Below are 22,621 nucleotides of genomic sequence, written 5' to 3' on the forward strand. Positions count from 1 at the left end.
TGCTCAGTTCCAGGTTCGACAGTGATTCTTCGGGCACGCTGTTCTACATCCTCTGTTGTGGTGAGTCGTCATGTTCCGAGGACGTGATGTCTGATGTTGGTTTCACGAAATTATTTATATTTGATAATTGAGTATGAGTCAGTTAGAGCATGTCTCAATGGCTCGCTGGTTTTATTAATTTTCTTAGAGGCTTGTCAGACTAGTATAGATATTGAGATTTGACTAATAAGTCGTATTTTGTTATCTTTTTGAAATTCTTTTATTTTTGGATGATGATTACTCTGTTGATATTTGAGGGTTATTTATGAAAACCCCATTGATTTGTGTTGAACTGAATGAAAATGGCTCAAAGGGTTAGCTTGGGGCTACTCGTAGCCTCAAGCACCGTGTGACGCTCTAGGACCCATTTTCCTGGGCTTTACAAACTTAGTATCGGAGCCTAAGGTTTTAAGGTATCCTAGGGAGTCTGACAAGCCGCGTTAAGTAGAGTCTTGATCATCGGAGTGTAGCGCGCCACATCTATGAGCAAGAGGCTACAAGACGTTTTAGTAAAAAGTGTGATTCTTTCTTTCATAAGTCTATCGTGCTTAAAGTGTCTCTCTTTGCTATTGATTCGTGCTCTCCTCTTTCAGAAATATGCCTCCATGTCGAGCAAGAAGAAATAATGATAGTCAGCAACCTCAACCCGCTGACCCATTGAATGAAAACGTGTCTCATGATGAATTTCGGGCAGCCTTTCAGGCGCTGGCCCAAGCTATTGCTACAAATGTTCAGGCCAACCCGACCCCAGCTCTACAGCAGCAGGGAGGTGATTCAGCTGCTGCCAGGATCCGTGACTTCATGGGGATGAGTTTGCCAGAATTCTATGGGTCCAAGTTTGATGAGGTTCCATGGTTATTTTAAGAGGAAGTGCAGAAGATTACTCAGGTGATGCATGTATCTGAGGAACATAGTGTGGAGTTGGCTACATATAGGTTGAAAGACCTTGCTTATGACTGGTTTGTTGCTTGGAGGAAAGGTAGAGGTAAGAGTGCTGTCCCTACAACTTGGCAAGAGTTCCAGGATGCATTCCTGGATAAATTTTTCCCTTTGGAGATGAGGGAGATGAAGGTGGAAGAGTTTATGAACCTGTGACAGGGCTCTATGATTGTTAGGGAGTACTATCTAAAGTTCAATCAGTTGGCCAAGTATGCTCCTGACTTAGTGGTTGATAATCGGGCTAGTATGAGTAAGTTTGTGACTGGAGTGTGTAGTTATGTGGTTAAGGAGTGTAGGTCTGTTATGCTGAATAGTGAGATGAATCTTTCTAGGCTGATGACTTATGCCCAACAGATTAAGGCAGACAAGATTAAGGAGAGAGATAGAATGAGAGGGCATAAGAGATCTAGGTTCGAGCAGCACGGATAGAGTTAGACTAGATCACAGAGAGGGAGTCGCCCTCAGTATCAGGATCGTTCGTCTGTACCAGCATCGTCATTTGCTAGTGCTCTCGTGCCTAGAGGTAGGCAGGAGCAAAGTAGCAGGTCATATGTATCCAGGTCCCAGTACAGTACTGGCAGTAAGCCAAATCGTCCCATGTGTCCTAAGTGTGGTAGGGCTTATTTGGGTGAGTGTTAGGGTGAGAAGAGGGGTTGTTTCTGGTGTGGTGACATGGGTCACAGAGTTAGAGATTGTCCATAGGATAGATAAGGGCATCGTGACTATCGCCCTGAGACCCAGACTCAGACTGTTAGTGCTCCAATTCCAGCAACTTGCCCAGCCCCAGCTCAGGGCGCCTCTTCTAGCAATGCTGGCGGGCAGCGCCAGAATAGATTCTATGCTTTACCGTCCTGCCAAAAACAGGAGGACTCTCCCGATGTTGTTACTAGTATGCTTCATATATTTCAGTTTAATGTGTATGCTTTGTTTGATCCTGGATCCTGTTTCTCATATGTTACACCTTTGATTTCTGTGAATTTTGAAATGAGTCCTGAGATTATTCCTGAGCCTATCCTAGTTTCTACCCCAGTGGGTAATTTGATTATTGCCCAGAAAGTGTATGAAAAGTGTCCTGTTACCGTTCTTCATAGAGTCTTGCTGGCTGATTTGATTGAGTTAGACATGGTAGATTTTGATGTGATTCTAGGTATGGACTGGCTTTATTCTTCTTATGCCTCTATTGATTGTCGGACCCGAGTGGTCAAGTTTCAGTTTTCGGGTGCATCCGTGTTTGAGTGGTCTGGGAATTCTGTATCACCCATGAGTCATTTTATCTCTTACCTCAAAGCTAGAAAGCTTATTTCCAAAGGGTGTATTTACTATTTGGTTAGAGTCAAAGACACTAAGTCTGAGACTCTAACTCTCCAGTCTGTTTACGTCGTCAATGAGTTTTCTGATGTCTTTCCAGATGATCTCCCAGGGATACCTCCTAATAGAGAAATAGTGTTTGGGATTGATATTCTTCCTGATACTCAGCCCATTTCTATTCCTCCTTACCATATGGCCCCTGCAGAACTTAAGGAGTTGAAAGAGCAACTCAAAGATCTACTACATAAGGGTTTTATAAGCCCTAGTGTTTCTCTTTGGGGTGCTCTTGTGTTGTTTGTGAGAAAGAAAGATGGCTCTTTGCGTATGTGCATTGATTACCGCCAACTGAATAAAGTCACCATAAAAAATAAGTACCCCCTTTCGAGAATAGATGATTTGTTTGACCAATTGCAAGGTGCAAGTTATTTCTCAAAGATAGACCTTTATTCCAGCTATCATCAACTCAAAGTTAGGGAGTGTGACATCCCAAAAACCATTTTTCGAACTCGTTATGGCCATTTTGAGTTTCTTGTTATGTCTTTCGGGTTAACTAATTCCCCAACAGCTTTCATGGACCTCATGAATCAAGTGTTCAGACCATATCTAGATATATTTGTCATAGTGTTCATCGATGATATACTGGTGTACTCTTGTAGTGAGGATGGATATTTTGATCATCTCCGAACTATCCTGTAAACCCTTAGAGATCACAAGTTGTTTGCCAAGTTCAGTAAGTGTGAGTTTTGTCTAAGGTTAGTTGCTTTTCTGGGTCATATCATTTCTTTCGAGGGTATTAGAGTTGATCCCCAAAAGACCGAAGCTTTTAGAAATTGGCCTAGACCTATTTCTCTGATTGATATCCAAAGGTTTTTGGGTTTAGCTGGCTATTACCTCCGTTTTGTTGAGGGTTTCTCCTCTATAGCGTCTCCTATGACTCGGTTGACCCAAAAAAAAGTGAAGTTCTTGTGGTTCGAATCTTGTGAGAAGAGTTTTCAGGAGTTGAAGACTCGACTCACTTCAGCCCTTATTTTGACTTTGCCTGATGGTGTTGATGGTTTTGTGGTGTACTGTGATGCTTCGATAGTTGGGTTGGGTTGCGTATTGATGTAGAAGGGTAAGGTGATAGCTTATGCTTCTAGACAGTTAAAACCCCATGAGAAAAATTACCCCACCCATGACCTTGCGTTGGCTGCTGTTGTGTTTGCTTTGAAAATCTGGAGAATATTTGTATGGTGTCCATGTTAATGTTTTCACTGATCATAAGAGTCTGCAGTATGTGTTTACCCAGATAGAATTGAATCTTAGGCAGAGACGATGGTTAGAATTGTTAAAGGACTATAATATGAGTGTGTTATACCATCCGGGCAAGGCCAATGTTGTGGCGGATGCCCTAAGTAGAGTGTCCATGGGTAGTGTTTCGCATGTGGTAGAAGGTAAGAAAGATTTTGGCTCGTGATGTACATTGTTTGGCTAGATTAGGGGTTAGGTTGTTTGACTCTGTTGAAGGTAGTATAGGGGTTCAGAGTAGTTCTGAATCCTCCTTGGTTTTGGAAGTGAAGGAAAAACAATACTTAGATGCTAGTTTTGTCCGACCGAAGGAGTCAGTCAAGGACCAAAAAGTAGAGGTTTTCTCCCAAGGGGGAGATGGTGTGTTGAGATTACAGGGTAGATTGTGTGTCCCAAATGTTGATGATCTGAGATAGAGGATTACAGATGAAGCGCACGGGGCGCGATATTCTATTCATCCTGGTGCCACCAAGATGCACCGAGACTTGCGGGAAATCTATTGGTGGAGTGGCATGAAGAAAGATATAGCAGTGTTTTTAGCTAAGTGTGCAACATACCAATAGGTTAAGGTTGAACACCAAAAACCTGGTGGTATGATGCAAGAGTTTAGTATTCCCATCTGGAAGTTGGAAGAGATAAATATGGACTTCGTGATTGGTTTACCTCCTTCCCGACTCCATCATGATTCTATTTGGGTTGTGGTTGATAGGTTGACTAAGTCTGCTCATTTCTTGCCTATTCATACTTCATATACTGCTGAGGATTACGCTATATTGTATATTCAAGAGCTAGTCATTTCAGATAGTGGTACTCAGTTCACTTCGCAATTTTTGAAAGCTTTCCAGAAGGGTCTTGGTACCCAAGTGCTTTTGAGTTCTGCTTTTTATCCGTAGACCGATGGTCAAGATGAGCGGACCATCCAAACCTTAGAGGAAATGTTGAGAGCTTGTGCACTTGACTTTAAGGGAAGTTGGGATGATCACTTACCGTTGATAGAGTTTTCTTACAATAACAGTTTCCACTCTAGTATTGGCATGGCTCCGTTTGAAACCTTATATGAGAGGAAGTGTAGATCACCCATAGGTTGGTCCGAGGTGGGTGAAGCGGCTGCGAGTGGTCCTGATTCGGTATTTGAGGCTATGGAAAAAGTTAAGCTGATTAGGGAAAGGTTGAAAACTGCGCAGAGTCGTCAGAAGTCATATGCTGATGTTAGAAGGAGAGACCTTGAGTTTGAAGTTGGTGACATAGTGTATCTGAAAATTCACCCATGAGGGGGGTGAAGAGATTCGGAAAGAAGGGAAAGCTTAGTCCCCGTTATATTGGTCCTTACAAAATTCTTAGCCGTGTTGGTAAGGTAGCTTATGAGGTTGAGTTGCCTTCCGAGTTGTCCTCTGTTCATCCAATATTCCATGTCTCCATGCTTAGAAAGCATATTAGCGATGCTGTGGTAGTAGATTCCTCTGTGAGTACTGACATTCAAGAAAATCTTTCTTTTGATGAGATTCCTGTTGAGATTCTTGATTTCAGTGTCCGAAGACTAAGGAACAAAGAAGTTCCCTTGGTCAAGGTATTATGGCGAAACCAATTTGTTGAGGGTGCAACTTGGGAAGCTGAGGCAGATATTCGATCCAAGTACCGCACCTATTTTCCGCGAACTCCGATCAAGCCGAAGGTACCGTTCTTTCCTAAATCATGCACTTTTGATAAAAGTTGCAGCAGTTCAGCTGTCATTTATCATGTGTTCAGCTGTAGTTTCTTGAATTTATGCATTCTATGTTGCATTCGGAGTGAGAAACGATACGGTGATGAGTCTAACGAATGGTTTCAGCTGTATGCTCTATTCCCTATCTAATCTTGGCATGTCTAGTGTCATTCGAGGACAAATGTTTCCAAGGGGGGATGATGTAATACCCCGGAAAATTTTTCATTGAAATTTTGTGCGTAAACATGTTGGGTTCTATCTTCTAGAATGAATTATAAATTTTCCATGCGGAATATCTTAGATTTTGACTCACCATTACTTAGAGTATCGAATAAGCTTTCCAACGATATGTGGATCATCCAAAACGGACACCCGAGCGATGAGTTATGAACATTCCGATCGAACCATGAATAGTAGTGAACAGTAAAAAGTGCTGGAAAAAGTACTGAGGCCTGGCGTATTTTTGCTCCAAATTTAAACGATCATAACTCTTTGTACATAATGATCTGGGTGATCTACTAAATATCAACGGAAAGCTCTGCGAGTCCTTTTTCTAATGAAATTGGTTTCATCCAATTTGGATATCGGATTAAAACGTTATGGTTGATCTACTTCAGACTATCAAAACAGTCCACCAAAGGACAGATTTGAGAATTATTTGATTTTTAGGGGCGTTTTGGTCATTGCCCCTCACCCAAAATCTGTCCAAACCCTATAGCCTATTAGAAGCATTATATGTTATATTTCATCAAATTTCCTCAAAAAGAAAACCCTAAGCTCCTACGTCCAACTTCAAGAACCTCCAAAGTTCACCATTAATTCTGCAAATTTATTCAAGATTCCAAGTTCCTAGTTCAAGAACTACAAAAACCATCATTCAAAGGCACGATTAACATCTTAAAAATGAGTATCGATCTAAAGTTCATCATTCAAGGTATGTGGGGTTTTTCAACAAGAACTCTCTTTCGTTCTTGTGCCCAAAAGTAATTTTCTTTACAAAGGCATGATTTTTATTTGATTTTTATGAATTTGAAGCATGAACCCATATCTTATGATGATTATTATGAAATCTTGATGTTTATGATTTTTAAAGATGAATTTACATGTGTGGAGATATAAAGCATGAATCTTGAACGATATTAATTATGATTTTAATATTTGGGTCGTGAATCCCCATTGGAAATTGTGTTTTTTTAGAAAGCGTGTGTTATAAGCACGTTTATGTTGAATATTGGAGATATTTTGAATGATTTGACCTTTGGTCCTAATGGAGTTTTTTTGAACTCGAGTGTGAAAGAAATCCACAACGTGGTTGATTTTGATAGATGGAAAGCATGATGGTTCCCGATGTATATTTATATATTACTAAAAATTTTTTGTTATGGATTGTCTTTGAAATGATCTGAGCTAAGTCCGGGAGAAATCTTTAGCACCGAGTGGGAGGTATAAAGCAACCTTACTTCCCTAGAACTACGTGCCCCCATAGGAGTGAGCCTGAGGCTGATTTATATAGTGATCACTAGTTTGTGTGGATTTGATATCGATAGTCCTACTCTGATGGCAAGGATAGGACGGCTCTCCCCAACGTGGGTTGTATGTTGGAATCTATGTAGCTCACATGGTTTATGTCGTTTATAGGATCTCCCAGTGTGTGTGTTTCCTTGTGTCTATGGTGAATGGTGAAGTGATTTAAAAGTGGAATTGTGAAAGTTATTCTTTCCAAAGATTTAAATGATATTTACATTATGAGAATTGATATTCTTGATGAACAAAAAGTGATTGACAAATTATATGATGACTCACATGTGTTATTGTACTTATTTCATCTTCTCATGATTATGATGATTTTCTTCGGGCTATTTGAGTCTTTCATAGATCCTGCATATTTCTTATAAATATTTATGATAATGATGTTTATACAACTACATACACCTCCATATACTCGGTTCCTTTCCATGGTACTGACCCACATCTTCGGATATGGGCTACATTTTCTCGGAATGTAGGTTTAGGTGCTCAGTTCCAGGTTTGACAGTGATTCTTCGGGCATGTTGTTCTACATCCTCTGTTGTGGTGAGTCGTCATGTTCCGAGGACGTGATGTCTGATGTTGGTTTCACGAAATTGTTTACATTTGATAACTGAGTATGAGCCAGTTGGGGCATGTCTCAATGGCTCGCTGGTTTTATTGATTTTCTTAGAGGCTTGTCAAACTAGTATAGATGTTGGGAGTTGACTAATAAGTCGTATTTTGTTTATCTTTCTGAAATTCTTTTATTCTTGGATGATGATTACTCTGTTGATATTTGAGGGTTATTTATGAACACCCCGTTGATTTGTGTTGAACTGAATGAAAATGGCTCAAAGGGTTAGCTTGGGGCTACTCATAGCCTCAAGCATCGTGTGATGCTCTAGGACCCATTTTCTGGAGCGTTACATATTTATGGTTTTAATCATTCATACAATTATTTTGATGTTGATTATGACTATGAGTGGCTAAAACCCTATTTCCAGGTTTAAAGTCAAGAACCTGAGTACTATTGTTTTGAATTTAGTTTATTTGATTTGCATATCATTATTGGTTGTTTGTTTATTCTTGTTATAACTATTTTAAGGATTCGCGCCCCTTAAAATATATCAATTGTCTACCTTTTGATCTCGGGAGAGGGAATAGGAAGATAAAACATGGGAATAAACAAAGTATGGTTTGTATTTCTTTATGAAATAAGGAATTCAAACTAGTATCTAGGACAGGGATGTACGTAGATGCATTACTTGATTCAAATGTAGTATGATAGCTTAAAGAACTTAAGTGGATCATTACATCCCCGCTCAATGATGTAGTTGTAAGGTTCAACTTAGGTAAATTATTACAGGTTGGAAAATCATAATCATGCAATTAATCCTTCAAATCAACAACCAAGATAAGAAAGTAAACGAATGAAGTTCAATAACATAGTATGATTGTTCAAAGTGCTTTACACCTGGGTTTTTCTCCTATTGATTGTTTCAAGATCTATACATTACGCACTGTTTACTTTTCTCTAGCTATAAATTACAAACTCCCTTTTCGGTTACGTTTGCATCAGCTAAATTGAAATTTTGAACTAAAATAGATTTGTTGTTGAATCAAGTCTTTGTGGGATCGATACTTGGCTTCTTGAAGGCCACTTTCCTACTTGAGAAGACCACGTACCCTTGCATGTGCACTTAGGCACTGTCAATTTCTTAGACCAGTTGTCGTGTACTTATTATTTTGGGATTGTTTATTTTAGTTTTACTTTTAGATTTATTTGGTGTATTTTAAGATTAGGAAGCTAGCAAGGGATAGGGATTTGGTTTAACCAAGCCCCGAACCAAAACAACACTTCCATCAATGAAGGAAAGACGCAATCCATCTTCCCTAATTTTCGCAAATAGATAAAGACCAAGAGAATCCAGATATAATGGTTGCAGAACAATAAGCACACAGGACGATTCGAGAAGTGGTAGTCCCACATCCGACAAACTTGACTTCCCTAATTCAAAGACCAGCTACAGGGAGAAATTTCAAGTTAAAGCACAATATAGTGTAGCTTCTAATCAATAGTAGATAGTATGCAAGGCTTTCACACGAGGAACCACAAGTCTAGTTGCAGACTTTTATTGAGCTTACTGACACCATCATTCTGACTAGGGTGAATATAGATTATGTGAGGCTGACACTTTTTCCTAATTCACTGTTGGGGAAAAATAAAAGGTAGTTAGATGCTGAGCCGGCCAATTCAATCACATCATGGGATGACTTAGCCATAAAGTTCCTCATCAAATTCTTTCCATCAGGCAAGAATGTGAGACTTCACAGTGAGATAGTGAGCTTCAAACAGAAGCTTGATGAAAATCTATATTATGCTTGGGAATGCTTTAAGGACATTTTTTAGGATTGTCCATATCAGCAATAGTCTAATAAGGTACTTTCTCATACTTTTCAAGGATTTTGCTAGATTCATCCGCAGGTGGTCAAGCACTGGAATTGACTTATGATGAGATGTACACATTGTTGAATCACATAACACAAGGAAATCCTAAATGGCATTCAGATGCTAGAAGTGCCACAAAAAGAATTGCAGGTGTATTGGAGGTGGACCAATTCACAACATTATCAGCTCAAGTTTCTGAATTATAAAATTTGATAAACACTTAGTTTAGCAGCCTGGAAGTTGGAACCACACAACTTTCAGCCACTGTAAATGTAATCCAACAAGTTGTAGGTTGGTGTGAAATCTGTGGGAATAAAGGCCATGCAGCTTCTATGCATGCTTCAAATCCAGAATACGTAATGTATGTGGGTAATTCTCAAAGGCTAAATTATGGTAATTCCTACAACATGAATTGGCAGACTAAGCCATGGAACGCACAACAACAACAAATTCAATAACCATGGACTTCACAAAATAAGTCAACTAGCAACATGGAAGAGATGATGAAGTAGATTTTAGCTGGGGATATGAAAAATCAACAGGCAGAATTGACAAATCAGAAAGTGGCCAAGAAAATCTTAGAGTTGTAGTTTTGGTAGTTACAACAAGCATTGAATACTAGGCCTCAAGGTGGTCTGACGGGAGATACATAAAATCCCAAAAAGGTCATGGCGATCACTTTGAAAAATGGTAAAGAGCTTCCCGAAGAACCTTTGAAGGTAACTAAGGAGGTATATGCTGATGTGGTGACTCCACAAGTTTCCAAAAATTTTGTTAAAGAATCAAGGATGTCTGAGTACCTGAAAACTAAAGTTACTGAACCAGAAGTAAAGAAGACACTACCACTTCCTTTCCCTTAGAAGCACGTGAAAGAGAATGAGGATGCAATGTTTAAAAAGTTCTGTGACATGTTTAGAGGACTTCACATTAACTTACCCTTGTTAGATATTTTGCAGAGTATCCCCAGGTATGCAAGGTACTAGAGGGATGTGGTGTCTAATAAGGTAAAATTACAGAATGTGGGGGCGATAACACTCACTGAAGAGTATAGCATGGTAATGAAATAGAAAATCTCCAAGAAATTGAGAGATCTGAGAAAGTTTACCCTCCCTATCCAAATTGGGAGAAAAGTGGTCCACACACTGAGTGACTTAGGGACTAGAATAAATTTATGCCCCTATCTCTGTTTGAAAAATTGAGCTTAGGAAAGGATAAAGAGACCACCTTGGTTCTACAACTGGCAGATGGGTCATTTACATATTCAGAAGTTATAATTGAGGATGTCCTCACAAAGGTTGGTAAATTCATTATTCCTACTGACTTTATTGTTCTTGATTTTGAGGTACACGAATAGGTACCAATATTCTTAGGGCATTCATTCTTAGCAACTATAGGAGCAATGATTGATGTTAGAAAAGGCATGTTTAAAATGAGGGTAGAGGATGAAGAGGTGGTATTTAAGGTATACAAAGAACTCATACTAACGTCCCACTACAAAGATTTGTGTATGATAAATGTGATTGAAGGGGACAAGTGTAGGGTGGTTAATCCACTAAAAACCTCTTCAGACTACCTGATTGAGCAGCCTAAGCTTCTACTGCCTAAGCTTGATTTGATGATAATTGATAAGCCTGAAAAGGCTAGAGCTGAAAATTTTAATGCACATAAGAATTTGTATCCAAGGGGGTGAAGAGAGTAAGAAAATGTCTCCCAAAAGGAAGTAAAAATATGAAGGAATTTGGTTAAGTTGAGTTGGGTCGTATTACAACACTAAATCAGGCACTTCTTGGGAGGCAACCCAAGTTAAGTAAGGTTTTTTTTTCAGTTTTTAGTTTTTATTTCACGTAGTTTTTTGTTTTTATTGAGTCACAGGTTGATGGGAAGTCTGAGTACCAGAAACTTGAGCTAAGGAGAATGGAAAAAACTGAGTGTGAGGTCCCATGGACCTCCTTAATATGTAAAGATGTCACTAGCTAGGCCTAGAGGCCACAGGGAGTATTTTTATCTTTTGCTTTTAAATTCACTTTGGGGACAAAGTAGATTTTTAAGTATGGGGTGGGGAAATTTCTAAATTTTATTTTGGCTTAATTTAAATTTTTTGGTGTTAGATATTCTTGTTGGCGCTATTTTTGATTACATGGTGCAAGTATTTTTTTTTGGTAAAAGCATGTGGAATAAGTGAATTAGTATTTTTGAGACTCCTAGGCTCAAGTTTTTGACTCTTGTACTTGTTGGCTTAAATTTGAATTCATGCTATTATTTGGTTGAGAGTATATGATGATCCTATTGTGTTGAGCATGTGCCATGTGCGTGTGAGATTTTTGTATATTCCTTATTGAATGTGATGTCTAGAACTTGCTCGGTGTGCGTGCAAAGAAAAATAAAGAATGGCATTTAGAAGATAATTTAGGCATTTCTTTGATAGACTTGTTTTTTACCCTCTATTTGTCCTACCCATTGTGCATTATCCTAGTTAACCCTATTGAGACTTAAGCCATTTATTTGATAGCTTCATATGTAGCCTAATCCCCTTCTTTGATAGACCTTAATTTGATCCAAAAGCTCCTATGTGCTTTAATTGAAAAAAAATTGAGAAATGAGTTTGAGAAATTGAAGAAGAAAAAGGAGAAATTGATGCCCCAAGGTAATAGTTAATGGTGTTTATATTACATGTGTGGTGGTTAGAAGTGATATAAATGGTGTTAGAAATATTTCCATGATTGTATAAATAGAAAAAAAATAAATCTTGAGGTAATAAGCAATACGCCCACCATGTGTTTGTGAAAATGCTTAAAAGAGATGGGGCAAAAATAAAAGAATGGGGTAGACAAAAATGGTATTATTTTGTTGTTGGAGATTGGTATTAAATGTATAATGTAGTGTATTAAAGAGCTTAGATAGGTTAGTCACTTTTCCTAAATTGTTCCTACCCATCCCTTTAGCCTACATTACAACCTGAAAAAGACATATTTGATCCTAAATTCATTATTCTAATATTAGTGGAGCATTATACTAAGGGAAAGCTTATGGTTCATTGTGTGTAACTTGTGAATTCTTTTTTAGAGTGAGCGCAACTTGATTTGTGTACCCATTGTGTTCTAAATTTGCATTATTATGAGTAATTATGGGTAACTCTCTTGTTGTGAGGGCACATGTTTGATGAATGTAGGTGATTTGTATGATGTCTTATATTGAGAAATATGCATGATTTTTTAAATTGTGGAGTCCATTCTTAAGGCTAAGATATTTTGAAGTAGGATTCTTGAGCTTTCAATTGTGTATAACATGCTTAGTGTTGTAAACTTGCTTTCCGTGTAGTCATTGTAGTGCTAGCTTGAATTTCTTGCTCGTAGTAGAAGTGTGGATTTTTTCCATCTCATGCTGTTTATAGTTAATAGTTGTTCGAGGACAAATAAGGCTTTAAGTGTGGGGTGGTGATGTGTTGGTTTTGAAATCGAGAGGCCTTCATGCGGAAGCTATTAGTTGCAAACTATCGTAGTGATAATTCAGATGACAAAGAAAAATATACTAAAAAGTATTAAATTATTATATGTTTTGGCCAATCGGCCTACATATTATAAAACCTAATATAAAAAAGCATTAAACCTATTGGGAGAAATATCCCCCTAAACAAAGACTCTTTAAAGACTACGTTGTGGATGCTATTGCGTTATGGTATGAGAAGGGGGTCTTTTATTTATAGATGTCCAAAACGTTTCCTCCAAGAAAGAGGTTAGCCAAATATGGAAAAGAATTATATTTTTTCTTTCATGAAAAATAAATGTAATTATGGTAACTTTTATTTTCCTTCTAAGAAAAAGTAAAACTTAAATATCGTAAGAAAATCAGGGCAAAAACCCTAACATGATGTTGGTTGTATTTATGCATCGTTACTATTCTAGCCTTTTTAGCCTTGTTTTGAGGATGATTCTTATTCTATATGTGTTTATAATGATATAAATGAGCATTTATGTGTCCAAGTATGTGTTTACAATGTTTAATGGTGTTTTCACATGAGTTTTGATTCAAATTGATCATTTAGAAGTCATCCAAGAAAACTAATGTTACTAGCTTGAGCTAGGTGTTTGTCTAGTCTATCGTGTTGGATTCTAACGTGTTTAATGAGTTAATAAGGTTTTTATTATGTATTTATATGTGAAAAAACTTAGTTATAATGTTCAAGGGTCAATTGGATCTAGACAAGAGTCAAAACAATAAGCTTAAGCTCAATGTGAATTTAGCCTATGCTTAGCTCGTGTTTCTAGTTCACCGTCTTGGATGTTGTCTTATTTTGAGCTATAAATTGTTATGTTTAATGCTATAGGATGATTTTTTAATTTATTATTATTATATATGGAGGATATACAAACTTCAAATCAAGTGTAAACAACTAAAAAAGGCTCGAAATGGCTCAACGAAAGCACAATACAAAAATTAATGCAATTTGGACACCTGAAATGTATGGGGAGCGTGTCGATTGTAGAATTGTCCAATGGACGCGTGAAAAACACCAATAGATTCATAAGATTCCCAAATTTGTGAACCACTGGAGCCTGTATTTTTTATGGAGTTTAAGGAGGCGTCGTGACGCTATGAAATTGCGGTGAGATTCTGGAAATTGACAATTGCAGATTGGCTCGACATCGCGACGCGATGGCCATTAAAAGAGGGAAAACAAGTGCCCAGCTGAAGGATAATGATATTGAAATCCATTCCTATTAAATTTATTACTTTTTTACTATAAATATAATGAGTTAAATAAGGTTTTAATCATCTTGGAACCCCTAGATCGCTTGGAACATCATTGGAGGCTACCAAAACTTCTTTTTAGGTTTTTATTTCTTTAATTTAGCTTTATTTATGGTTTTAATCATTCATACAATTATTTGGATGTTAAGTATGACTATGAGTGGCTAAAAACCCTCTTTCTGGTGTTAAAGCCAAGAACATGAGTATTATTATTTTGAATTTAGTTCATTTGATTTGCTTATCATTATTGGTTGTTTGTTGATTCTTGTTATAACTATTTTAAGGACTCGTGATCCTTAGAATACATCAATTGTCTACCTTTTGACTCGGGAGAGGGAATAGGGAGATAGAACAAATAAACAAAGTATGGTTTGTATTTCTTTATGAAATTAGGAATTCAAATTAGTATCTAGAACAGGGAAGTACGTAGAGGTCTTACTTGATTCAAATGTAGGATGATAGCTTAAAGAACTTAAGTGGACCATTACATCCCCTCTCAACGATGTAGTTGTAAGGTTCAACTTAGGTAAAGGATTAGAGGCTGGAAAATCATAATCATGCAATTAAGCCTACGAATCAACAACCAAGATAAACAAGTTAACGAATGAAGTTCAATAACATAGTATGATTGTTCAAAGTGATTTAACCCGGGGTTTTTCTCCTATTGATTATTTCAAGATCTTTACATTATGCATCGCTTACTTTTATCTAGTTATAAATTATAAAATCCCTTTTCAGTTACGTTTGCATTGGGTAAATTGAAATTATGAACTAAAACAGAATTGTTGTTGAATCAAGTCTCCACAGGATCAATACTTGGCTTCTTGAAGGCCACTTTACTACTTTATAAGACCACATACACTTGCGTTTGCGCTTAGGTGTTGTCACTTCTTAAAACTCCCCTCACAAGCATCCGACTAAGAAAACTTTACCTTTTTTTGAGTCAAGTTAGTCAATGGGGCAGCTATCTTTGAGAAACCTTCCACAAACCGCCTATAATATCCAACCAAACCCAAGAAACTCTGAATATCGGTTGGAGTCGTGGTTTAGGCCACCTTTTTACCACAACCACCTTTTTTGGATCCACTATGATCCCCTCACCAGAAATAATTTGAATAAGAAAAGTTACAACGTTTAACCAAAACTCAGACTTGGAGAACTTGGCATACAACTACTACTCCTCTAAGGTTTGCAACACCACATGGAGGTGCTTGGCATGATCCACCTCACTCCTAGAATACACCAAGATGTCATCAATGAACACAATGATAAAAAGATCCAAAAAATTCTTGAAACCCTGTTTGTCAAATCCATAAATGCCTTCTGGGCATTAGTCATATCGAATGACATCACCAGGAACTCGAAGTGCCCATACCGAGTATTAAAAGATGTCTTAGGGATATCCTCCTCCAAAATCTTAAGCTGATGATACCCAGACCAAAGATCTATATTTGAAAAGAATTTTGCACCTTGCAACTGATCAAATAAGTCATCTATCCTTAGGAGAGGATACTTGTTCTTAATTGTTACCTTATTCAACTGCCTCTAGTCAATGCACATTCGAAGGGAACCATCCTTCTTGCGCACGAATTAAACCGGTGCACTCTACAGGGATGCACTACGATGGATGAAACTCTTATCCAGAAGATCCTTAGGTTGCTCCTTGAGTTCCCTTAACTCAGCCAGAGCCATTCTATAAGGATGAATATATATTGGACGAGTGTCTATAACCAAATCAATACCAAACTCAATCTTTCTATCCAGAGAAACACCAGGAAGATCATTCGAAAAAACCTCAGGAAACTCATTCACGACCAGAACTGAATGAAAAGAAGGACCTTCCAATTTAGAATCTTTTAACCAAGCCAGATAATAGAGACACCCTTTAGAGATTAATCTCCGAGCTCTAAGATAAGAAATAAACCTCCTTCTAGGAGCTAGGGAACCACCCTCCCACTCAATAACCGGCTCACTAAGGAACCTAAAAAAAACCCTACGGGTTTGACAATCTAAGAATGTGTAACAAGAGTGTAATGAATCTAGAAAATCATCAAAATACTCCATACCAAGTTTAAATAAATCCACCAAAGTCTTCCTACTACCAACAGATATGAAACATCCCCTATAGACCCTTTTAGAGACCACAGATTCATCGACTGGGGTAGAAAATAAAAAAGGATCCAAAATAACCTCAAAATCAAAACCAAAATACACAGCCACAAATAGGATTACATAAGTGAGAGTGGAACCCAGATCAAGCAAACAATACACGTCATGAGAAAAAAGTTGTAATGTACCAGTAACGACATTAAGTGATGCCTCAAATTCCTGCCGAGTAGCAAGAGCATATAAACTACTCCTACCTACACCAGTACCAGAAGTAGAAATAGATGCAGAAGCAGCACCCTTTGGTGCATGAGTATAAGATGAAGCAACCGGAACCTTACTAGCTCCTGAATCACCCTTACAAACTAGATAATTTCTAAGCATATGGCCTGGTTGATCATAGTTAAAACACCTATCCCTCCCTTCATCATAAAAACCCTTATGCAACCTACTACAGAATTAGCAAGGAGGGAATGATGAGTTCGACTGTGCCCCACTCACCTAAGGTTAGGTACCCTTATGCTCAAAAATTATTGCCACCCTATGGATGACTATCACTCGACTATTTTAGGTAAGGAGCACTAGTTGTAGAGAAGGAACCAGTACTTTCCACTTCTTCTTTGGCCACTTAATACTATTTCGACCACCTTGATGTTGAGCACCACCTTGTTCATATGACCTAAACTTCTTATCCTTTCCACAAACTTTACCTGTTTCTTCTTTTCCTCCTCCACCTGCTGCATATAAGCAATCAGCCAAGAATTATCCATATCCTTGATCAATAATGTAGTTTTGCTTTCAAGGATCAACTCCCGAGACAACCCTGAGGCAAACTTTCTCATCCTGGCCCTTATATTAGACACCATATTCGGTGCATACCTTGATAACTAATGAAACTTTAAGGCATATTCCTTGACCAACATCTTCCCTTGCCTCAAACTATCAAACTCCTCCACTTTTGATTCCCTCAACTTCTGAGGAAAGAAGCGGGCTAAAAAAAGATTGGAAAAAGTTTTCCACAAATATGACTCTTTCATATCACCTCTCATCTTATCCCACTCCTCGTACCATTGGTACGCCACTTATGGCCTCACAGATGAAACACCTGATGCATCCCGCTATACCTAACCAGCAACTAACTGAACAACAATATAAATCAATTGGCAAAATTCTACATTAGTCGCCTCACCCTGAGGAGAACTAGTAACAACTGGTAAAACTTGAGAAATATCATAGACTAGACCCCTACACCGAGTATGGATACCCTGAGTAGTATGTGTCCCTTCAATATTGTCCCCAGTTGGGATAGAGAAGTTACCTTGTATCTCATATCATCAAGGCATGATCTGAAAAGTGAACAAACTAAGATTAGAAAGGAACTTAGACCTTGCAACTTGAAAGTAGAATACCAAGAAAGTAAAACATTCCTAAATTCCTTGTAGCTTCTCAGTAAGACCCCGTAAGATACTAGCTCGATTTAGCTCTCTAGTGCATGTAAAAGGGATCTAAAACTTAGAAAATTTCACCAAGTGTTAAGACTAAGTCATTCCCTAATCCCCTTAAACTTCAATGATTTTATTTTAGACCTTCCTGAGATCGGATCATTGATTTTAAGTTGATTCATAATCGGGGTAGTCAATAGTACATCTCGGGTGAGTTTCAGCATATTCAAACAAGCATAAGAGAATGTTTTGACTTCCAAAATAGCAGTTGCACGCGATAATCCCGTGGTGCTCGCTCCAGTCCAGTGCAGGGGGAGCCCACAATAGAGCTCGTAGTACCTGCTCAGTTAGGTGCTAGGAGATCCTGTGATAGAGCCTGTGGCACTTGTTCTATCGCGCCCCATGTTTTTCTAGCTTTTGATTCTATTTTTTTAAAGGGAAATTGGGTCTTTTCCCACCCAAATTCACCCATAACACAAAATTAAAGCCCCCAAGGAGAAATATTTTCCAAATAACTCAAAATTTCTCTCCAAGAAACTAATCCTCTCTAAAGAACAAACCTTAGATTGCTCAAAGTTCAAGCTCAAATTTTAAGAAAACAACCAAGAACTTTTTCTAATTCATCAACTAAGGTATGTAGGGTTATGAAAAAGGGCTTTCTTTAACCCTTGTGCCCAAATTACATGATTTTAAGATCTTATTTAATTGTTTTGAAGTTAGGTTCATACACAAGTTTCTATATTCTTGAAGCATGTGATTATCATAAAAATTATAGCTTTTAGTATATCAATAAGTGCTTATGTTATGTTTTTAACCTACAAGGTTTATGTTATAAATGAGATGGCACTATCTTGATTTGTTATTGTTGAAGTATTTCAAGAATCATAATTAGCATAAAGTTTTGTTATGAATTGACATGAGTTAAAGCATGGGTTTTAAGCCCTAAGTTTTAGTATTGAGATTTCTCAAAGATTATGCTTGTAAGCATTCTATGATAAGCTTATATTTAGATTTAAAGCAAAAATTAATCTTTGATCCTCAAATAAGATATGAAATCCACAATTGTTATTTTGAACATAGCTTACAGTAAAAGAAAGCATAACTGGTTTTCATTATAAATCCTATGCTAGTTTTAAGGTGAATTTCCTACAGTATGAGCACTAAGTAATAAGGGAGTAGTATTTATCACCGAGTTAGGTATGCGTCTAATGTCACATACCCCAGAACTATTGCCAATGTAGGTTCAGCTTATTCCCAATATAGATGAAGTTATAGGTGATCATATTTGATTAGGTCCTATTCCAATGGCAAGGGTAATGATGCCTCTCCTCAATGTGAGCTTTTCCCTACGTGTGTAAGACATTGGAATCCATGATAGCTCATAGAGTTTATGTCAGTTACAAGAACCTCCTAAGATATAATAAAAGAAAAACTTTTAAAACTAAGTGTTATGGCTCACAAAGTTTATCATTATGCTTTACTACTCATGATTATGATTTTTCAACTTTGTTTTATTCAAGCTCAAGGTAAGTCATTTACACTTAGATGCATTATTTGTAAGTTTATATGAACATCGAGTTATTGTTTTTACTTATGTATTCACCCCCACATGCTCAGTACATTTCAAAAATACTGATCCACATATACATCTATGTGCTATATTATCTCATAATATAGGTTCTGGTGCTCAGTTCCAGTAGCGCAATTGATTTTGAGCATCTTCACATACACCCCAGCTCTTGGTGAGCCCTCATAGTTTGAGGACTCATTCTATTGGATTTTTTATTATCAAAGAACTCTAGTTATTTGATTTCAATTTGAGTGGGTCAGTTGGGGTTAGAAGTAGAGGCTTGTCCGGCTATTTTCTATTTTGGATTCAAAGTGTTAGGTTTTAAGATTTTGAGTTAAGACTTTTAGTTATTACATTAATTTAATATTTTAAGATTTTATATGACAGCTTACCTTTATTATGGGTTCCAAAATTGCTAGAAGGCTAAAAGGATTAGCTTGGGACTACTTGTAGTCTAGAGCACCGTGTGACATCTAGGGGGTGTTTTTAGAGCATTACAAACTTGGTATCAAAGACAGGTTTTAAGAGTCCTAGGGATTCATACAAGCCGCGTTACGTAATTTCTTGGTCATGGGTGTGAAGACCACCATATTTATAAGCAAGAGGCTATGGAATAAGTTAAGAATCATCTTTTTCTTTCATGATATCGTGCTTATAGTTATCTCTATTTTCTTTAACTCGTGCTTTTACATAACAGAATATGCCTCCTCACCGAACGAATGCATGTAGAAATGGTGACCAACCACCAATGCATGCCAACCCTCTAAATGAGAATGTATCTCATACTAAATTTTAGGCTGCCTTTTAGGCGTTGGCCTAAGCTGTGACTGAAAATCTTTAGGAAAATCATTATGATGCAGTCCCACTTTAGAAAAATGGTGATTTAGCTGCAGCCAGAATTACTTCATGAGAATTAATCCACTTGAGTTTTTCAGGTCCAAAATTAGTAAGTACCTACAACTCTACATTGATGCAGTGAGAAATATCACTCAAGTTATGTATGTTACTAAGGAAGAGAGTGTAGAATTGCCATCTTATAGGTTGAAAGGTGTTGCTTATGATTGGGTTGTTATGTGGAAGGATGGTAGGGGTAAGAATATAGCTCCTATAAGTTGGCAAGTATTTTAAGATGCATTTCTAAACAGGTTCTTTTTGCGTGAGATAAGAGATGCTAAGATTAAGAAATTCTTGAACCTGAGGTAGGGCTCGATGATAGTGAAGGAGTACTGCCTTAAGTTTACCAGTTGTCTAAGTATGCTCCTGAGTTGATAGCTGACCTTACATCTAGTATGAGTAATTTTGTTACTGGAGTGTCTAATTTAGTGGTCAAGGAGTATAGGATTTTCATGCTTATTAGGGATATGAATATTCCTAGGTTAATGACTTATTCTCAGCAGATTAAGGTAGAAAGGATGAAGAAAAGAGAGAAAAGGAATAATAAGGCTGGGACTGGTCAGTTTGAGTATGTTCAGCCAAGGTTTGGAGAGGGAAATTATTCACAGTTTCAGGTATGCCTGTGCCATCTTCATCTAGTGCCCCTGCACCCAAAACTAAGCAGAAGTAGTGGTGCAAAACTTCTATGTCTAGGTCTCAAAATAGTGTGATTGAAAGACCCATTTATCCAATATGTGCAAAGTACGACAAGAACCATCTCAGTGAGTGTTTGATGGGAAGAAAGGGTTGTTATGGATATGGAAAGTTGGGTCATGGGATCAAAGAGTGTTCATATGCTAAATAGGGAAGCAGGTATGTCCATCCCTAAACTCAGGCTATTAGTACACCGGCTCCTCTAGGTCACCCAATTCCTCCTCACGGTACATCATCTAGTACCGATGGCGGTCAGTGCCAAAATCGATTCTATGCTGTACCATCCCTCTAGGAGTAGGAGATTTCACCAAATATTATTACTGGTATGCTTTGTATCTTCCATTTTGATCTTTATGTATTGTTAAACCTTATATCACATCTCTCTTATATGACTCCTTTGATTATGATAAGTTTTAGGATAGATTATGAAAATCTCTCTAAGCCCTTCTTAGTTTCCACCCTAGTGGGTGAGTCTATTATTTTCAGACGAGTCTATAAGAAGTGTCCTATTACTGTCCTTTATAAGATCATACTAGCAGCCCTAATAGAGCTAGAAATGGTAGACTTCAATATTATTCTAGGCATGGATTGGCTCCATTCATGCTATGCATTGGTAAAGTTTTAGTTTCCTGATGATGCAGTTTTTGAGTGGGGAGGTAGTTTTGAATCTCCCAAGAGTTATTTCATATGTTATCTTAAGTCTTGAAATTTGATATCAAAAGGGTTCATTTATCATTCAGTTCGAGTCAAGGATGCTAAGTCTAAAGCTCCAATAGTTCAATCAGTCCGTGTAGTCAATGAGTTTCTCGAGCTTTTTCCCAAAGATATGCCAAGGGTACCTCCCGATAGAGAAATAAAATTCAGCATTGATCTTCTTCCTTATACTCATACCATCTCTATCCCTCCATATCATATGGCTCCAACCGAGCTTAAATAATTAAAAGAGCAGTATAAAGACCTCTTAGATAAAGTTTTCATAAGGCCCAGTGTATTTCTATGGGATGCTCTAGTCTTATTTGTGCGTAAGAAAAATGGATCTCTCCAAATGTACATCGACTACCGACTAAGAAAAAATATACTCTTCCTAGGATTGATGACTTATTCGACCAGCTTCAGGGTGTAAGTTATTTCTCTAAGATAGACATCTAATCCAGCTATCATAAACTTAAAGTAAAGGAATGTTATATCCCAAAGACAACTTTCAGAACCCGTTATGGTCACTTTGAATTCCTAGTTATGTCCTTCGTGTTAACAAATGCCCCAATAACTTTTATGGACTTAATGAATAGAGTTTTCAAGTAGTACTTTGATATGTTCATCATAGTCTTCATCGATGATATTCTTGTCTATTCCTGTAGTGAGAATGACCATGTAAACCATATCAAAATTATATTGCAAACTCTTAGAGATGATCAGTTATTCGCCAAGAGTATGGTGCTTAGCCATGTTGTTTTGGATAAGATTAGTATCTATCCTTGTCCATGTTATTTTTGGTGATGGCATTAGAGTTAATCCTCAAAAGATCGAAGCAGTGAGAAACTGGCCTAGACCTATGTCTCTATAAGACATGAGGAGTTTCTTGGGTTTGGATAGCTATTATCGATAGTTTATTGAAGGGTTTTTATCTATTGCATCCCCCATGTCTATATTAACTCAAAATAAAGTTAAGTTTTAGTGGTTAGATTCCTGTGAGAAGAGTTTTCAGGAGTTGGAGACTCAACTCACTTTAGCCCCAGTTTTGGTGCTACCTGATTGTATAGATGGATTTGTTGTTTACTGTGATGCTTCTAGAGTTGGTCTGGGTTCTGTATTGATGCAAAGAGGTAAGATCATAGCCTATGCCTCTAGACAACTTAAACCTCATGAAAATAACTATCCTACCCGTGACCTGGAATTAGCAGCTATTGTATTTTCCTTGAAAATTTAGAGGTATT

The 22,621-nt window shown here is 37.6% G+C and overlaps 1 non-coding gene across 1 annotated transcript; it reads right to left on the reverse strand.

The window, feature by feature from the left end:
- Window positions 1-9,107: 9,107 nt before the first annotated feature.
- On the reverse strand, window positions 9,108-9,214 carry LOC124899865. The gene has a single exon (XR_007057428.1). It is a non-coding gene; the product is annotated as a small nucleolar RNA R71 (small nucleolar RNA).
- Between the last annotated feature and the right edge of the window lie 13,407 nt (window positions 9,215-22,621).

This window comes from Capsicum annuum, chromosome 6, assembly GCF_002878395.1.
Source record: "Capsicum annuum cultivar UCD-10X-F1 chromosome 6, UCD10Xv1.1, whole genome shotgun sequence".
NCBI classification, from domain to species: Eukaryota; Viridiplantae; Streptophyta; class Magnoliopsida; order Solanales; family Solanaceae; genus Capsicum; species Capsicum annuum.